This window comes from Lactuca serriola, chromosome 5 (assembly GCF_051521515.1).
Source record: "Lactuca serriola cultivar US96UC23 chromosome 5, Lser_US96UC23_V15, whole genome shotgun sequence".
NCBI lineage: Eukaryota > Viridiplantae > Streptophyta > Magnoliopsida > Asterales > Asteraceae > Lactuca > Lactuca serriola.
The window spans coordinates 324884816-324897619 of record NC_136412.1 but is presented as its reverse complement, the minus strand read 5'-3'; positions in this window follow the sequence as shown (position 1 = coordinate 324897619).

Here is a 12804-nt window from a genome sequence, read left to right as displayed (position 1 = left end):
CTTACCTCGTGAGCTAAGTAACATACATCCTACTTTCCACGTCTCAAACTTGAAGAAATGTCTGTCTGACGAGACTCTCGTGATTCCTCTCGACGAGATCGAGATCAATGAGAGCCTCAACTTCGTGGAAGAACCTGCGGAGGTCTTGGATCGTGAAGTAAAACGGATGAAACAAAGCCGCATCCCAATTGTGAAGGTTCGGTGGAACGCCAAGCGAGGACCGGAATTCACTTGGGAGCGCGAGGATCAAATGAAACTCAAATATCCTCATCTCTTTGCTTAGTAATATTGTAGTAACGTATCTGTTGTATTCTAAATTTCGGGACGAAATTCCCCGAACGGGGGGATGATGTGACAACCCCAAATCTATTCCCGTTACAAATCCCATTTTCACTAACGGAACGTATCACTATACGTTATTTTATGTAATATTTGGAATCGTCAATATCCGAATATCTAAATTTATGCATGGCTTGATATTATCATAAGAAATATAACTCGTATGTGTTAACCCCGTTTAACCTAATAGAGTTGTATTACCTTTTCAACCACTTCACCCGGGTAAAAAGTTTTAACCCAGTTAACTTTAAACATCGGGTAGCCGTGTATCGGGTGCGATACCCGAGGCATATGAAATGAGTGTACACAACATTTGAATACCCTTTTACCACACACCCACTCTCTCTCTCTCTCTCTACTTTCTCTCTCTAGACTCGAAATCGACCCCGATTCCGCTAAATTCCGACTTCCAAACGTAAGTACTCATCCTCTATCTTAATCTAGTCATGCTTCATTGAATTTAGGAGCCAAAATCATAGAAATCAAGGACCAAAGAGGAGTTTACGGCCTAAGAAGCTCCTTAGGCCGTAAACCCCCAAAATCATGCCAAAGATCAAGTTTTTCCTTCTTTTAAGCTAGTATACTAATTAAGGCATATATCTAGAAGAGTTTGGACACTAAAACACAAGGATTTGATGCTTAAAAAGGAGTTTACGGCCCAAGTTTGTGCTTAGGCCGTAAACACCTTAAACACCCCAAAAATCTTGGATTTAAGTCCCAAAAACTCATCTAGGGTGTTTAGTATTTTAGCCTTGACACTAGTAAATGTTTAAGTACATCAAACAACACCATTTGAGGACAAAATGAGGAGTTTACGGCCTAGCTTAATCTTGGGCCGTAAACACCCAAAAAGTTGTGTCAAACAAGTCCCTAAACCACTCAAATGCATGTAAGGAATTTAGCTAAGGCCTTTGGAGGTGTGTTGTACCATTAAACTTCACATTTGGAGGAAAAATGAAGAGTTTACGGCCAAGGATGTTCTTGGGCCGTAAACTCCCCAAAAGTTCATGCCAAATTGTCCCAAAACTCATTATAGGGCCTTCTAGGATTTATCTAAGGTGTATGAGACCATGTTGTACCATTAAAACATACATCTTGAAGGATTTATTGGAGTTTACGGCCCAAGAACAAGTCTTGGCCGTAAACTCCCCAAAAATGTCACAAATTATGATGTTTAATCCTTCCCTTTTAGTCCAAGACACATACCATTAAAGTAAGGAAGTAAAATAAGGCCTTAATCATGCACCTTGGAGTACCACATGAGTTTACGGCCAAGCCTAGGGGGCTTACGACTGTAAACTCCCAAAGGGTGGCTTTTAGGCCATAAACTCCAAGGGAGTGAGCTCATGGACCCTCCCGTAAACCATTCATGGCCTTGTACCACTCCCGGGAACCCTCTCTAGGCCTTAAAACCCCGAAAACGATGCTAGAATGTCCAAATACTATAATGAAAAGCATAGGATGATTAACTTCTTATAAAATACATATTTCATATGACATTAGGGTCCTAAAAGGTGCTCAAGTGGTTATTTGGTACCAAACGCTCAATCGACACTTTTACCCGATTTACCCGATTTACCCGATTTACGCGATTTCAGGTGAGTTCATACCCCTTTAATGAACCTTTCAAATGTTTTAAATCTTTTAGGGGGAAGATACAAGTTGCTTATAAATGTTTATGTAAAGTTTTACAGAACGATTTCCGCGTTACAAGGATTAATCACATGTGATTCACTACCTTTAGTTCAAATCACATGTGATTTGTCCCTATGCCTTATAAACGGGTTTTACCCTTTTCAAACTATTTTTAAACAGTGAGTCAGATTTTAAATGTTCTTTTGGAAAAATACTTTTATTTAATCAATTTACTTATAAAATGTAACCACTCTGATATATTTATATAAGTAAGACTTGGAGGACTTAGGACCGATATCTCGCCTTATTTCCTGTTCTTGTTTGATTGTGGGCTTAGGGTAGTAGTTATCCGTCCGACTGTCGTTGATTTCTTAGTTATATAATCTGTATATCAGTGTGGGATACGAATGTTACTGCTTTCACTTAATACTAAAGTCACTAACATGCCAAGAACCGTCCTCACTAAGATAACTATAATAGGTATAGTTACGGTTGCTACAGCTACTACTCGCTAAAGTCATTTCTATCTACACTATAATATTCACTATTACTAGACGATACACTAGTAAGAGAATACACTATGATCAATACTAAAAGATTACTACACTATAACAATAGAGAAAACACTAAACAAACAATAATACACTAACCCACTACGAGATACTCTATTCGCTATCCACTACGCCCGAAGTTTTCCAGCAGGGAGACGACTCTACATGTATAGATCTATACGGGGCAGACGCTATCACATCCCGACTGTTAATTTCAGTCTGCGCCGTTCAGGCCCAGGGATGCCACTACTTCACTATACTGTGCATGACTGGGAAGGTCATGGGATCCTCTATTATCCTCACTATTAGTAATATACAAGGAATACTCTACAACTACTCTAAAATACTACACTAAATGCTAAACTACATCCCGAAGTAAGTAAGTATCTATCACTAAAGGAAGCTTGCACCTCTATCACTGATTTCAGGCTTAACCTATTCTATCACATTTATTACTTGGAGTTTTGCCAATATACTTTACAATAAACTGTTTCAAAGAAATGAAGAATGCATACTTTTCACAGATTGTCACTAAAAATGTATTTTCTGGAAAAATATGGGATTTTTCTAAGTTTCTACTACTTATGAATAACGATACATTTTTCGCACCAATGCTCTGTATACAAAAACTCACACTAAACTCTTATGAACTCACCAGCTTTATGCTGATAATCGTTTTCAAAATAACTTGTATCTTCAGGTCAAAGATAGACAGGTACAGACGCGGCATTTTTGGAGAAGGTGGAGCACACAAGACCCATCTCTTATTTTTTATTTACTTTTGGGTGATTGTTAAACATTACAAAACACGCTTGTAATTAAATTCACTATGTAATGCTATGGTTGTATGTTTCTTGTTTCTACTATTATGCAATTGTGATGATACTGTACACTACGTCATCTACCCCGAAACGTATTCCGCCGTTATCGGTTTTGGGGTGTGACAATATGATTATTAATAAATAATATCAATTCTTGTATTTAATTAGGGAATACTTATTATTTTATGAAACAATAAATATAAGAGAGTATTACTAGATATTATTTCATATGGTATGTATTAATTAGTCATGTACAACATTTTGGACTAGTTGCCTATAAAGTCGACTTGACTGGAGAGTCCCTCTGAGATGATGCGAACCCAATATCTTCGGTGTGAATAGGAGATGGATTACCATCATCTTCAAAATCAATCTCCTGAACAACCTCACCAGAGGATCTTCCAATTGCTTCTTCTAATTCTTGATCTTCTTTACCATGGCATGTGCTCTTCGTCTCTGTGAAGTAGGAGAAACATGAACGTGAATTTCTCTAGTAATAACACGCCATCAATTGATTTGGGGTTTGTGATCTTCTTGATTTTCGACACAGAATCCTCCTTTGGTGAAGAAAGAGAATTTTCAGGAACTTCGTCAACAATAGGCCTTTCTAGTGAATGAGGAGGTCTGTGTGCAGGCTTCTTCGTTCTTTTAAGAACTCCTATTTTCGAAGGAACCACTTCCTTTTGAGTTTCTTGAACAAAAGGGTTTTGAATAGGCTTCATAATCTCCTTCTTAATTGGCTCAGAAACTGAATTAGGTTGTGTAATCTCTGTGCATTTCTTGGAGCGTTTACCATGTTTTGAAGTACCTTCAATTCCTTTGGGCAACAAAACCCTTATTTGCACATCAGGGTTGATTGTTGAATGATAAGAAACTACAACTTGGTTACTAGGATCCACCTTTCGAAGCATGGCATCCGGAATATGAGCTACCGAAGGAAAAACCTCTGAATCATCTTCAACAGTCTTCAGATGTTGATAGACTGTGAACTCTGATTTTGGAACATCAAATGAGACAAGAATTCCTTCCTTCTCCTGCACCTCTTGAAGAATCAAACTCCAATATCTAACACAAGAAACATCATTCGCAACATTGATGTGTGAGATACCAGTGCCAAACTCCTCCATAACTGTGAAACATAATCCACGTTTAAGATATGGATCACTTGGTCATTCGTCACTTCATAAAACGGACTAGTGTTTGGAAGTTTCATGATCCGTGCAAAGTGTTTCTTCATAATCATATACTTCTTTTCATTTGTAAGCTGAAACTTTACGACCTTGGAGGTTTTATTGAACACATCAGTAGAACCTGTTGAATCTATATGCCCAAGAACAATTATGGACTGATATTGCTAATAATATGTGATCCTATAGGGTCACACATTTATCAAGTTGATACATTTTGTATAATTATTATTAATATGATTATTAATAAGTAATATCAATTCTTGTATTTAATTAGGGAATACTTATTGTTTTGTGAAAATATTAATTATAAAAGAGTATTACTAGTTATTATTTCATATGATATAAATTAATAAGTCATGCACAACATTTTAGACTAGTTGGATTAGTTTGTCTTTTACCTAAAAACAGAGTTTATATTTTATAAACTTAGAGTTTATAAAAATCAAATAATCTTGCTTATTTAATTAGGCTTGGCCGAAAGTTGATGATGGTGTGGGAGGTTGCTTGTCAACCTTCTTCCCTTTGTCTTCCACGCTTCTAAAGGCTACCATTACTTTAGATTATTTTCATGGTTATGACTTTCTTTGCATGGACTATATAAGATATGCATGATGCTTGCAATTTTGGAGAAGATAAACACTCTCTTCTTACTCCTTTCTTCACTCTAAAACCATAAGTCATGAAGAGCTCCAACTCTTTGAAGTTTGGTGATTTAATTTGGTGGTTAAAGCCCTCTTGAGTTGTCTCCTTTAGTGCTTATTTGAGTTAAGTAGTTAAAGGCTTAAGACACTCAAGAATACAAGAAGGAACTAACATTCCAAGGACCTTAATCTTGATGGTGGATACTTGTAGATAAGATCATGTTCTTTGATCTTTACATCTTCATCCACACCCCAAAACTAAGTCGGTTCAAAGGCTTCAAAGGTTATCTATAAAACATCCTATGGTTGTTTTCATTTCATTCTAACCTCCATAAATGGATCCATGATGGTTTGGTTTTGTTATGAACTAAAAATAAACTTGTTATTTTAAAGTCTTCCGTTGCCGTTTTTTGTGAAAAACAAACTTATATTTTGTATTAAAACCCAACAGTGGTATCACGGCCATCTTTCATATGTTAGAATGATTTTTTATTTTTGATAATCTTTGGTTTTTGGAAAACAAGCATGGATTTCTTTTGGTTAAGAAAAATCCATATTTATCTTCTTTGGAAACTTCTTGGTTAAAAATGTCATGGGTAAAGAACATTTTATCAAGATCACTCATAATGAGATGAATAAAATTTTAAATATCGATGGAAGGTACTGAAACAATGTTGTGTGAAAATCTTGAATTTAAAATTCACCGTCAATTCCTTTAGAAGTTGGGAATTTTGGGTTTCACCATAATCACGGGCTCATGAATCAAGATCATTAACACATACTTGTGCATTATCTACATTCTGATTAGTTTCTATCAGAGATGTCGAGGATATGCAAGTGAAGTGTGTGAATCATGAAGAAGTAAGTTGATGAAAAAGTTTGGTTAAGAAACATAGTGTACCACTATGACATCCCCATTTTTATGGCCAGATAAGACCCAATTCGTTTATGCTTTTTAATAAAAATCAGAGTAACTTCTTAAGAAAAGTATTGCGGAATTTGTTCCCAAAACAAAATTTGATATAAATTTTATAAAAGAATTTCTCGAATAAATGTATTTTCATTACATTTAAAAAACTTGGGATGTCAATCATCGATACAGACCATAAGCATAAAACAAAAAGAAATAAACATCTTAGGCCACAAAACATAATCTGGCCTCAATTCCATAGTCTCTCATCAAGTCATCCAACTATGCTTTTGCCACTACCTGTAATACAAGAAAGCTGAGTGGGTTAGGCTAGGAAGCCTGGTGAGCATATAGGGTTTTCAACCCACAATAAATAAGTTTATTATTTTCAATGATCATTAAACCCGATTACCGGTTCCCGTTATCCTCACCTTAAGTCCCTAATACATCTATCATAAGGGACCTATCCTAAGGAATTCCATCGGGATGGACACTACTGCTAAGGGGATTCCTCAGCCATAAGTGTCCGTAAGGCAACCATGGGGGGATGGAGTACACCGGTGAACACTTCGTTCACAAACACCTACAGGTTGCGATCCTGCTAGCATTCCACTGGACTTCCTAGAAAAGTCTGTGGTCGTCATCCATACTCCACTAGATGACTGGAACAACGTCAACATTGAGGCCTCTCATCATTTTATTTCACCACACACCAACTATTTTATCTACCCATGTTCTACCCAACATATTTGTAGATATAAAATACATACATGGTCCATATCTGTAAAACAAAGCTTACATCTTTTATATAGCATAACTTTCAAAGCATAAAATACATATAGGGTCTAGATCTGAAGAAAAAGTTCATATCTAAAGGAAAGAAGTTCAGATCTTTCATCCAACATAGATCTCAAAGTACATAGTTTAGATTTATAGAAAAGTTTAGATCTGAGATAAGAATGTGTAGACCTAAAGGAAAAAGTTTCGGATTTGGAATAAATAAGTATAGATCTTTCATCCATCAAACATTTCAGGTAAACAGATAAGATATATATACACATAGCACATAATTTATATAAAATACTTCATATCAATGTGTAAGATGAAAGTGACTATACACTCACCTGATATGGTGTGATTTGGACATCACCTAACTTCTAAAAATAACCTTCTTTGACGAAACCAGGAAGTTTGCTTGAAAACCGGGCTCTGCTCGGGCAGAGTATCAAACCGAAAAACTCTTTTTTTCGGAGCCTTTGGGCTCTCCGAGGCCTTCTTCTAGAGCTAGAAAGGATTCCTAGCCTTTGGGGGAGTTAGGATGGTCTAGATAGAGAGTAACGGGAGAAAGATGTAAGAAAAGAGTGAAGAAATCGGCTGGCCCTCGGCCCCCCTTTTATAGCCACGAGGGCTCGCACTACGCTGGGCGTAGTTCCGAGTACGTTGGGCATACTCCAAGGTCGTACGACACGTGTCCGAAGATGGCTGGGTCATCGTGGCTTAATACAGACCGAGGGAAAAGTCAACACGCGGGGCGTCCGAAGTCTACGTTGGGCGTAGCCTCGCATCCAGCTTCGCAAATTGCACCTCCGACTTCTAAAATTCATAACTTTCGCATACGAGCTCCTTTTTTTGACGTTCTTTATATCCATTCGTAGGCGGGACCATACTTTACGACTTTCACTTAGGCTTCGTCGACTAATTCTCGAGTAATTTTTAATTTAATTGTATGAGAATATTACACTGTTTAACGATCATGTAAAACTCATAACTTCTACATATGGACTCCATTTTCGTCTGTCTTTTTACCGTTGAGCTCCTATTGACAAGATCTTCGATTCTCCTTTAGATTGAGTCGGCTAAAAATGGCTCAATCTAATATTCAAACTTCGGCCTGTGCACTGCCGATCTGAAACTTAGAAAAATCATAACTTCCTCATACGAAGTCAGATTCCGACGTTCTTTATATGTCTAGAATCCTTGTCATGACCGCTACAACTTTCTTCATAGATATCGGGTTTATCTAACATTTTATTTTTGACGCTTATTTTTATCTTTTATTTATTATATTACTATAAACAAGTAATAAGCACACAGAAGCATATAATTCATGTAATATTCAAGTAATTCATCTTTATTAATTTAAAATGGGTTACAATTGTTGACCTAGACTATTACATCATCACATCAGTTATTAGCCTCGAAACATGGGGGTTACAACCTCTGTGAATGATATGGACATAGCAGAAGTCTCTTAAATCAAAATGATAAGAGAAAAGTGGCTTGTCAACTAATGTGAATATAGCCTAATTGGGAAGGAACCCTCATAGTGAGTGATCCATTAAGGCTTTGATACACATTGAGTCTATGAGGCTTAGGTCGACATACAACATCATGCTTTTAGGGACACCTAACTAGTGCAAAGATTCGAAAGTATACATGTCCTACGGTCATGAAGCAATATCCACAATAATATGTTGATTGATAACTACGCAAAAAATCGTTAAACACACAAAACAACACACACACAAATATTTTTGGATTTTTGTTTTTGAAATGGAAAAGAGAAAAATAAGAAAATATTTTTTGGAATTTTTTTTTTGAAATATAAAGACAAAAGAAAAAATATATTTTTGGAGTTTTGATGATTTTGAAAATTAAAGATAAATGAAATAAAATCTTTTTGGTGTTTTTGGTTTATAAAAAAAATTAAAAACAATAAAATGTTACAAGACAATCGAAGTGAAAAGTCTCGACATTTAGACATAGTACTTCGAAACTGCAAGTCTGCTCAGACAACGAAGTAGGATCTGAATCATTCAGAGAGGTGTCGAAAATGAAGGATGTCGAAAGTTGAATAGTGAACAGTAACTTTTGAATCTGTCAGCGATGTTTCGACTCCTCATTATTTCACGATAAAGACAAGCTTGGAACAATAGTTTTATCAAGCATTCCTAATCTAGACAAAATCCTTAGAAAAGACTTCTCATCCAAAGGTTTTGTAAGCAAGTTGATCCGTCATTTTCACAAACCGAACCTCGATATTTCCATACTCGACATGGTCCTTGATAAAATGATAGAGAAGTTCTATATGTTTGGTCTTCGAATGTTGCACCAGATTATGGCAGATTCGTATTGCACTTTGTGAATCGCAATACAAAGGTATATTTTTCATGTTGATTGCATAATCATGAAGTTGATTTTGTATCCATATGACTTGAGAAGTGCAAGTTGCAGCAGCAACATATTCTGCTTCTGATGTGGAAAGCGAAACACAAGTTTGTTTCTTCAATTGCTAGCTAACAAGCTTCCCTTCCAATAGTTGACATCCACCACTAGTGCTCTTTCTGTCGAGTTGACACCCATCAAGATCTGCCTTGGAAAATGCCTAAATGAAGAAACTAGTCTTCGAAGGGTACCATAAACCCAATGACACTATCCCTTTGAGATATCAAAAAGTATTCTTCACAGCGGTAATATGGGGTTCCCTAGGATTTGACTGATACCTAGCACAATTGCAAACAACAAACATAATGTCAGGTCTACTAGCATTTAAGTATAGTAACGGACCGCTCATGCTCATGTACAACATAATATCGACAGCAGGCTTGTCCAACGAAGGTCGTAAGAATGTGACGACAACGATTGGTACTCGTAACTTTGAACTATTCATCTTTCCAAACTTCTCAAGCAGATTACGATAATACTTCACTTGATTTATGAAAATTCATTCTCTGCTTTGACGAATATTCAGTCCCAAAAAATTATTGATCTTACCCATCATACTCATGTCAAATTGACTTTTCATCATATGCTTAAATTCTCTAGAGAATGAAGGGTCAGTTGAACCAAAAATAATATTATCTACATAAATTTGAACGAGCATTAAATGATCCCCCACTTTCTTTCAAAATAGAGTGGGATCAACAGATCCTCGTTTAAATTTTGAGAGTTTCAAGAAATTGGTAAGAGTTTCATACCAGGCTCAAGGTGCTTGTTTTAATCCATAAACAACTTCGAAAATATGGCAATGATCAGGGTATTTATAATTTACGAAACCTGGTGGTTGTTCAACATAAACAATTTCTTTTAATAATCCATTGAGAAAAGTGCACTTGACATCCATCTGATAAACATCTAACTCTTTGTGTGCTGCATAAGCAAGAAATATTCAAACAGCCTCGAGTCTCGTGATATGGGCAAAGGTTTCATCATACTCAATACCTTCTTGTTGCGAATATCCCTTAATAACCAATCTTGCTTTGTTGCGAACTACATTTCCTTCTTTATCAGTTTTATTTTTAAAAATACATTTTAAGCCTATGCCTAATACATCATCAAGTCTTGGAACTAGTCTCCAAACCTTGTTTCTTTCGAATTCAACAAGTTCAGATTGCATGGAAATAATCCAGTCAAGATCTTCCAAAACAACCTTAACAATTCTGGTTCTATTTTCGAAATAAAAACATTAAACATGCAAAATTCGTGATGCACATTTAGTACCTCATTTTTAGCATGAAGTTGAGCTTTTGTCAAAACTCCAACTTAAGGATCACCAAGAACATGTTCTTTAAGATGATTTCGTGTCCATCTATCCATTGTTGGATATGCAGGATCAAAATCCAAAGGTGCATCTTCAAACATTTCACTTGTTTCAAAACCTTCACATGCATTGGACACATTATTAGACACATCATGAAACACATCAATTTGTGCATTTGAATTAGTAGTTATTAATCCATTTGGCTCCCGATCGACAAATGGATTGAGATCGTGATGCTCCCCCTCGACATCAGCATCCGAATATCCATGCTCCCCTTCAACATCAGCATTCGAATATCCATGCTCCCCCTCGACATTCACATTTGAATGTCTAGTTTCTTCCTTAGTAGTAGAATTCAAGTGCTCACCCTCCACTTGATCACCTTGCAACATTGGGTGACTTTTGATATGTAATGGAGAGTTTGTTGTAGGATGTAAATAAGCATCTTCTTGAGTTATTGTCAAACCATCAGAATGTTTCGATGCCTCAGGAATCAGATTATCATCAGCATGAACTTCCACATCAATTGCCCTATCAGAGACACCAAATATTAAGTCATAATCAAAATTGAAAGAATTAGCAATTTTTGACTCATCATTTGTTTCTGTGATGATTGGCTTTTGTTCAAAAGTCTTTTTAACACGTTTGACATAGTAATCATCAAAAGTTAGATTGAAATTTTCTTCAACCTTCCTTGTTCGCTTATTCAACACCCTATATGCAACTGAGTTAATCGAATATCCCAAAAATATCTCCTCATCAACTTTGGACTGAAATTTCGAAAGGTTATCTTTAAGATTCATGATAAAGCATCTGCAACCAAAAACATGGAAAATTTTCACATTTGGTCTTCGATTGTTAATGATTTTATACGAGGTAATATTAAAACAACGATGAATAAATGATCGGTTTTGAGTGAAACATGTTGTCAAAACTGCTTTTGCCCATAGGTATTGAGGTAGATTTGCATAGGTGAGAATAGTCCTCGCTGTTTTGCAAAGAGACATATTTTTCCTTTCGACAACACCATTTTGTTAAGGTGTGTAAGGAGATGAAAAATTATGTGCAATCCCTAGATCAGCCAAAAATGACTCAAGAACATGATTCTTGAATTCTGAGCCATTATCACTTTTGATCTTTCTGACTTTCTTTCACATACCAAGTTCAATGTGCTTGATGAAATCGATCATTACTTGAGTAGTTTCTGACTTCTGACGAAGAAAGTAAACTGAAGTAAACCGTGAAAAATCATCAACAATGACCAATATGTACTTCTTCTAGTTGAGAGTCTCAACACTCGAAGGTCCACAAAGATCAATGTGAAGAAGTTCCAGATGTTCGATGATCTTTGAATCTATAACTATTAGATGACCTTGACGATGTTGCTTCCCCTGTTTACATGTTGCACATAATGAATCATTATCAAATTTTAAAAAGGGCAAGCCTCGAACAAGATCATTTACCACCAATTTGTTCAGATATTTGAAATTCAAGTGAGACAATCTTTGATGCCACAACCAACTCAAATCAGACGACACCTTCGAAAGTAAGCAAACAGAGGGAATTCAAAAGATTGGATTGATATTGAGAGTGAACATATCACCTTTCCTCATAGACTTGATCAAAATCTCTTTCGTTTCTTTGTTCGAAATGACACTGCATTACTCATAAAATACTACTTGATTGCCCACAACAAGTTGTGAAACACTAACCAAGTTGTGTTTAGGACCTTCAACGTATGTCACTCGATTAACTGTGAACTTTCCATTTGTAACTTTCTCATAACCTTTAACCTTTCATTTCTAGTTATTTCCCAAATTTCACTACTCCAGCATTTTCCGAACTTCTATAATCCCTCAAATTTTCCTTTCGACCTGTCATGTGACGAGAGCAACCACTGTCAATGTACTGGTGTTCATCGTATTGCTCATCACATAACACATGCGATCTATTAAAGAATTTAGGTCCCCAAGGCTTTTGGGTCCTTGGTTATTAGAGTAAAATGTATTATGAAACGAAGAACCTAAAACCCAATTCCGAACCTTAGATTTCAAACTATCGATCAAGTAAACTTCTATAGACTTAGGTATTGAAATGAAATCATTCAATGGTTTAGGTTTGACACTGACTTTCCCTTTTTCCTCAGCAATTCGTTTTACTTCAACTTTTGCTTTGGA